The following is an 8172-nucleotide window of genomic DNA, read 5'->3' as shown; positions in this document are numbered from 1 at the left end:
AGGAGCTTACAATCAGATGAGGGATACATGTAAACAAATACACACAGAGAAAGCTATGTATAAGATAGATGGGAGACAATTACCTAGAATTAAGAGAGGTTGGGAAAGGCTTCAATTAAAAAAAAGGAATTTTATTTAGAACTTAGACGAAGTTTAAAGAGATCAACTACTTACATATTCACGTTTAAAGTTCATATGTATACAGAAGTCTCTTTTCTAATTCCTATGAACTGGTTATTAGGTATAAGCTAATATTCCACTTATACTTTAAAGATGAGATGAAAAGATAGAACTTCTTGCTTCCACACCTTGCTACTATCTTCCCAGACACACAAAAATATCCCTGTAAAAATGTTTTATCTGAATCTCTCATGTGTGCACATTTGCTGTTAAAGCACTGGAGAGAGTCAGAAAGACCAGAGTTCAAATCCTACTCAGACACATGGTTTGATCTTAGGCAAGTCACTTAACTTCTTTTTTTTTTCCTTTAAAAAAGTTTTTTTTTCTCCATTTGGATGTGGGAAAACTGGGACATTAATACACTGTTGGTGGAGTTGTGAATCATTTTGGAGAATATTTTGGAACTATGCCCAAAGAGCTATCAAATGTGCATACCCTTTCATCCAGCAGTGTTTTTATTGGGCCTATATCCCAAAGAGATCTTAAAGGAAGGAAAGGGTCCCACATGTGCAAAATTGTTTGTAGTGGCCAGAAACTGGAAACTGAGTGGATGCCCATCAGTCGGAGAATGGCTGAATAAGTTATGGTATATGGATGTTATGTAATATTATTTTTCTAGAAGAAACGACCAATAGGATGATTTCAGAGAGACCTGGAGAGACTTACATCAACTGATGCTGAGTGAAACGAGCAGAACCAGGAGATTCTTGTATATGGCAACAAGATTATATGATGATCAATTCTGATTGATATCTCTCTTCTCAACAATGAGATGATTCAGGCCAGTTCCAATGATCTTATAATGAAGAGAGCCATTTACACTCAGAGAGAGAACTGTGGGAACTGAGTATGGACTACAACGTAGTATTTTCACATTTTTGTTGTTTGATTGCATTTGGTTTTCTTTCTCATTTTTTTCTCTTTTTGATCTAATATTTCTTGTGCAGCATGATAATTGTGGAAATTTTGTATAGTAGAATTTTTTATGTTTAACATATACTGAATTACTTGCCTTCTACAGGAGGGGGTGGGAGAAAGGGAGGGAAAAAAATTGGGACACAAGGTTTTGCAAAAATTATCCATGCATATGTTTTGAAAATAAAAAGCTTTAATAAAAAAAGAATAAAAAAGAAATATCAGCAGGATGATTTCAGAAAAGTCTGGAAAGAGTTACATGAACTGGTGCTAAGAGAATTGAGTAGAACCAATAAAACATTGCATACAGCAACAAGATTATGTGATGATCAACTGTAATAGACTTGTCTTTTTTTTCAACAATGAGATGATTTGGGCCAATTTGAACAGATTGTGGTGGAGATAGCTATCTGTATCCAGAAAGAGGACTATGGGGACTGAATATGGATCCCAAAACAGTATTTTCACCTTTTTTGTTGTTATTTGCTTGCTTGTTTCTTTTCGCTCATTTTTTTCCTTTTTGATTTTATTTTTCTTGTGCAACATATGTTTAGAAGAATTGCACATGTTTAAACTATATTGGATTACTTGGTGTCTAGGGAAGTGGGGAAGTGGGGAGGGAGGGAGAAAAATTTGGAACACAAGGTTTTGTAAGGGTGAATGATGTCAACTATCTTTGCATGGTATTTTGAAAAGATAAAAAGCAATTATTTTCTTTAAAACAATGAAGTGATTTAAAGCAATTTCAAAATTAAAGCAAATTTAAAGCAATTTAAAGCAAATTAAAGCAATCACAAAGACTTGTGATGGAAAGAACCATCCAAATCCAGAGAGAAAACTATGGAGACTGAATGTGGATGAAAGCATAGTATTTTCACCTTTTGTTGTTTGTTTGTATATATGTTTTTCTTTCTGATATTTTTTCCCCTTTTGATCTGATTTTTCTTGAGCAACATGACAAATGTGGAAATATATTTAGAAGAATTGCACATGGTTAACCTATATTGGGTTATTTGCTGTCCAGGAGAAAAAAGAGGAGAGGAGAGAGGAAGAAAAATTTGGAACAACTTTTTGTAAGGATGAATATTGAAAACTATCTTTGCATGTGTTTTGAAAATTTAAAAACTTTTTTAAAATGAATAAATAAAAAATTCCCTAGTTACATCTAAAATAGCAATTTTTTTTTGGTTATACTTATACATTCAGTTTTTTGGTTTGTTTGTTTTTTTTAACATATTTCCATATGAATCATTTGGGGAGAGAAAAATCAGAACAAAAGGGAAAAAATACGAGGAAAAAAAAACAGAAAAAATCACAACTTCTTTTTTTGCCCTATCTTTCTCATTTATAAAATAGTGACAATAATAGTACCTACCTCACAAGGTTGTTGTTATGATTAAATAAGATAATATTTGTAAAGTGCTTTGTAAATCATAAAACATTCTATAAATGTCAGCTATTATCACCATTTTGTATTATAGTTAATATACCTTGTTATTATCCATGAAAGTAAGATGAATTATCTCTAATTTCCCTCCCAGTCCCTCTGAATTCTAGTATCTTTCCTCTGTTAATTATTTCCCATTTATTAGTTTCTGGAGATTTCAAAGCTTTTCCCGGATTTGGACACAGTGCCATCTGCTGGTCATGAGGAAAAGGCTGGGCAGGAGATTTCATGAAGAAAAGGGCATTGTGGAATGGGACTAGCAAAGTTGGAGTTGTGTGCTAGAATCAAAAACCCTCCAAGTTACTCTGCAGTGGTGGGAGATGGACCGTCACTCGAGGGGGCCAGCAACCTGTGGGTGTTTCAGCAGGAATCTCTTTGAGACTCAACATCCTCATCTACAAAATGAAAGAGTGAAATGGGGCGGAGGTGAGAGGAAGAGAAAATAGATTTCTGGTTTGTTTGTGTTTTTTAATGGAGAAATGGGAGTTGCTACAGATGTGAAATAGATGTCTTTCCAGAGGAGGTCATTGTATTGTTGACTTTTTTACTTTTTTACCTCCCTTTTACTTTTTACTTTTACTGTTTTACTTTGTTCTAAGAGAACTCTCACAGAATAAGCAACATTCTGAAACACATACATAAAACAAAGAAACCCTAATATGCCATATGGCTCTAAATCTACAGATCTATGATTATTTAACGAAGATTTACAAGAAAGAAAGAGGCAAGCGAGGAGTTTCAAGTCTAGGTGCCTGGAAAGATAGTAAGAATGTTCAGAAAAATAAGAAGTTAGGAGGATGACCAGGCTATAGAAGTAAGAAGATGAGTAATGATAGCCAGTACATCTATGGATGTTGAACAAGATGGATAGGATATAAGTAGGGAGGGAATAAACATTTATTAAGTACCTATTATGTGCCGGTCACTATACTAAGTACTTCACAAATATTTTCTTATTTGATCCTTATAATAATTCGGTGAAGTAGGTACTGTTTTTATTCCCATTTTACAGATAAAGAAACTGAGGCAGACACCAAGCTAGTGTCAGAGGCTGAATTTGTACTTGGGTCTCCCTGATTCCAGGCCCAACACTCTGGCACTTAGTTTGCTTCAATGGACCAAGCACACAGTGAAATGAACAAAATTAAATTAAAAAGAACTTTTGTTTGCCATTCTTAAATTCTATTTTCCTACATCTTCTTCTCTTCATGTGAAGATATGTATGTTCACGTATATCCCATGGTATCAGGCAATTTTCATGGGTGATTTAAATTGCCTACTAGTCCAGACTGCTTATTAGGAATAATAAGCCATTTTGTGGTAGGTAGCACAGCACTACAAAACCCTTGAGAAACAAAGTGCTATGGTTTAAACCAAAAAAGTGACTTTTAATGAGACTAATCTGATTTCCTTGGATATGGAAAATCCCCATTCTTTTCTTACCGGGATAATGATTTATCCTCCTTATTTGGAGTGATTATAATTTTAACTCTTTTTAGGCATCTTAAGAAAAACATCCATAAAGTGAGAATAGGAATCACATAGACATAAATTAATAGTGCTTACCATCTATTTGGCTTGGCCACTTATTCCATTTAATATCATCACTGCTATAAAAGGGTCATTGATACTGCAAATCTAGATACAAATGTGGATTCTGGTCTTTTATTTCCCTGCTGAATTTATAAACAAGGTTAAATTCTAAATCCCTTGCCAACCTAAGCTAATAAACTCTCTTTGGTAGAGAATTATAGATAATTCACAATATTCTATCCTTACTAAAATAGGAAGTTTATGTTGTCATTTTCTTTGCTTTCTATAATGTTCCCTACTTATATCCAAATCTCTTCTATCCTTCTATAAAGTCTTCTTTGACTGTTCCAATCCTTACTATTCACAGGAATATAGACTCAGAGAGAAAAGGCTTTCTGAAGGCCATTGAGTCCAATTCTCTCATTTAACAGATAAGGAAACAGGCTCAGAAGGTCGTAGGGATTTGGCCAGTCATACAACTAGTCAGTGCCTGATTCAATTCACTGTTCCTAGATGTGAGTGCAAGGGATAATGTTGTAAAAAATTACCCAGGCATATGTTCTGTCAATAAAAAGTTATAATAAATTCTTTTATGAGCACTTTCAAAAATAAATAAATAAATAGATAGATAAAGAAAGAAAGAAAGAAATGAATGAATGAATGAATGAATGAATGAATGAATAAGTAAATAAATAAATAAATAAAATGAAATAAATTCACTGTTCCTGACTCTAAGTCCAGTGCTCTATCTGGTTTACTATCCAGCTGCCTGATACCTTTATTCTCTGAACTGTATATACAACACTTACAATCTATGATTTTTATATAAGCTTATATCACTATGTGTTTGTTTTCACTAATAGATGCAAGTTCCTAGAGCTACCCTTAAATTTGTTGAACACCAACCACAGTGTGTGATTAATAAATTATGAAACTAAAGTAACTGAGTCCACTTCAAATATATGTTACATGATCTAAACTGGGTCCTCACTGCAACAAGGCAATCCCTTTACAACTCCTTCACCTGTTCAATATCACACTTATCACATTAACTCTCCAAATACATTTATCCTTTCTGAAATCTTCCTTGATATCCCTTCCCTTTCATTTGAGGACTTTGCCTCATACTTCACACTCAAAATTGAGACTATCCACCAAGAACTGCCTCCTTTTTCCTCATTTTATATCACTCAAGTTTCCTCTCCCTCCTCTTCCTTTTCTCCTTTCTCACATGCATAAAGGATCCTCATTGATCACTTCTCCAGCAGATTGCCCTCTCTACCTCTCCCTTTCTTTGCTATTCAGTTGTTTTTTTCAGATGTGTCTGATTCTTTGTAACCCCCATTTGGGGTTTTCTTGGCAAAGATATTGGAATGTTTGCCATTTCCTTCTTCAGGTCTTTTTACAAATGATGAATTAAGGCAAATAGGATTAAGTAACTTGCCCAGGGTCATACAACTAGTGAGTGTCTGAGGCTGGAGTTGAACCCAGAGAGATGTTCTTCCTGACTCCGGGCCTGGTTCCCTATCCATTGTACCCCCTAGCTGCTCCAATCTCAGTCTCTCCCTATATACTAGCAGTTTTCCTGTTACCTACAAATATGCCCCCATCTTCACAAACCACCACTTGATCCAACTATCCTTGCTAACTACTGTCCTATGTCTTCCTACCTCCCTTTCATGGCAAACTCCTTAAGAAATTAGTCTATACAGGTCTTTTTGTAGTGGCAAGGAACTGAAACTGAGTGGATGCCCATCAGTTGGAGAATGGCTGAATAAGTTATGGTATAGGAATGTTATGGAATATTATTGTTCTGTAAGAAATAATGAGCACAGTAATTTCAGAAAAGCCTGGACAGATTTATATGAACTGATGTTGAGTGAAGTGAGCAGAACCAAGAGAACACTGTACATAGTAACAGAAAGATTATGTGATGATCAACTGTGATGGACTTGGCTCTTCTCAATAATACAGTGATCCAAGGCAATTCCAATAGATTTGGGATGGAAAATGCCATCTGTATCCAGAGAGAAAACTATAGAGACTGAATGCATTCTACTGAAGCATAATATTTTCACCTTTTTTGTTGCTTTTTCTTTCTCATGATTTTTCCTTTTGTTGTGATTTTTCTTTCACAATATGACAAATATGGAAATATGTTTAAAATTATTGTATGTGTGTATACACACACATTTTATATATATATAAGACATATCAGATTGTTTGCCTTGGGAAAGGGGAAGGGAAGAGAAGGAAGGAAAAAAAAATTTGGATCTCAAAATCTTACAAAAACTAATGTTGAAAACTATCTTTACATGTAATGGGAAAAATAAAATACTATTGAGAAAAATAAAATAAAATAAAATGGATAAATGAATAAATAATGAAACTCTGCCAAAAAAAATCAGTTTACAATTTTCTTCTCTTACTCTCTTCTAAACCCTCTTCCAGGGTGGCTTCTGGCTTCAACAGTCTGGTGAAAGTGTTCTCTCCAAAGTTACTAATAATCTCTTCTTTACCAGATATAACAACCTTTTCTCTATCCTCATCTTTCTTGAGTTCCTAATAGTCTTTGGTCCTGTTGATCTTCTGGAGCAATTAAGTGGCAAAGCAAAATTGGGGTTCTAGCTCTGACATCAAGAAGACCAGAGTTCCAATCAAGCCTCAGAATTTTGAGCTGTTAAAACTATTTTCCAATAGAAAACAAGATACAATGAAAGGGAGGCAATCCCACATGTTCAAGATGTCCTTATTCTTTTATTACTACCCCAGATTCAGTGACCTGATTGATATTTCCTGATCTGATTCCTGTGATTCTTGTGTTTTACAGACACTTCTCTCCAGCTCCATCCTTTTCAAGGACTATCATCACTATGTTCTCAGGAAGAAAACTATTCCATTAATGAAAAGCATAAAGACACCGAGATGTTTGTATAATTTACTATAGTCTTTTCTTCTCCATCCATTATTCCTTACTCCCTTTGAGCATCTAGAGGATTGATTCTTCCTTTGATTCCCTTGGGGAAACCTTTAGAAAAGGCTTCAGGGAAACAACTAATCCAGGGAAGGATAAGACCCAGGAGTTCCCACAAAGCTGTAATGGAGCCACATATGATTCTTAAAATGAATTAATTATATAGCTAGAGACCACTATAGCTAACTGGAGAAGTTATCAGCAGATGGTCACAAGTCATGGATTTGTTTTGTTTGACTATCTGTGTTTGTAACAGATAGGATTATTTTTCTTCCTTTCTCAATTTGAAAGAAGGAAAGAACAGAAGGGAGAGAAGGCAGATGTTCATTGGTTGAAAAAGTTCAAGTCATTTATGGCTAAGGCAGCAAGATAGTCCCTTTCTAATCTTTCATAATCAAATACCTTAAAAAAAAAAGTTCATCTGAGAAGGCTGTTTTCACAAAGGCCTGGAAAGACTTACATGAACTGATGCTGAGGGAAATGAGCAGAACCAAGAGAGCATTGTACACAACAACAAGCTTATGTGATGATTGGACTTGGCTCTTTAAAACAATGAGATAATTCAAGGCGATTCCAACAGACAAGCTAGAAAATGCCATCCACATCCAAAGAGAGAAATATGGAGACTGAATGTGAATTAAAGCATAACATTTTTACCTTTTTATTGTTGTTTGATTGTGGTTTTTTAAATTTCTTATGTTTTTTCCCCTTTTGATCATTTTTTTGCTCAGCATAGCAAATATTGAAATATGTTTAAAAGGATTGTACATGTTTAACCTCTATCAATTGCTTGTTGTCTTGGGGAGAGAAAGCAGGGAGAGAGGGAGAAAAAATTGGAACAAAGTTTTCAAAGATGAATGTTGAAATCTATCTTTGCATATATTTGGAAAAAATAAAATACTACAATAAAAAAGAAGAAAAGCTCACCGGCCCATTCTTCCTTTGTCTCATTGCCTCTCTTTTTGTCTGTCTCCTTTCAGTTCTTTTTCTACTCCTTCCTCTTGTATATTTTTAAATTTAATTTTATTCCTGTTACTTTATTTTGTTATGGGCCTTTCTCTGCTCCAGTTTTTTTCTGAGGCTTTTTTCCATCCTCTTACTCTATCTTAGAAACACACATACA

The 8172-nt window shown here is 34.5% G+C and overlaps 1 long non-coding RNA gene across 1 annotated transcript in view; it reads left to right on the top strand.

The window, feature by feature from the left end:
- The window catches only part of LOC141542519 (uncharacterized), an 11753-nt gene extending 3906 nt beyond the window's left edge, over positions 1 to 7847 (top strand). Inside the window, exons 2-3 of the long non-coding RNA XR_012482187.1 lie at positions 2688 to 2968; positions 6906 to 7847. This is a non-coding gene — a long non-coding RNA (uncharacterized LOC141542519). The remainder of the gene's footprint in view (positions 1 to 2687; positions 2969 to 6905) is intronic.
- Positions 7848 to 8172: the final 325 nt, after the last annotated feature.

The sequence above is a fragment of the Sminthopsis crassicaudata genome, chromosome 5 (assembly GCF_048593235.1).
Source record: "Sminthopsis crassicaudata isolate SCR6 chromosome 5, ASM4859323v1, whole genome shotgun sequence".
In the NCBI taxonomy this organism is placed as follows: domain Eukaryota; kingdom Metazoa; phylum Chordata; class Mammalia; order Dasyuromorphia; family Dasyuridae; genus Sminthopsis; species Sminthopsis crassicaudata.
The sequence above is the reverse complement of the archived record's forward strand: the minus strand, read 5'-3'. Positions and strand labels throughout refer to the sequence as shown.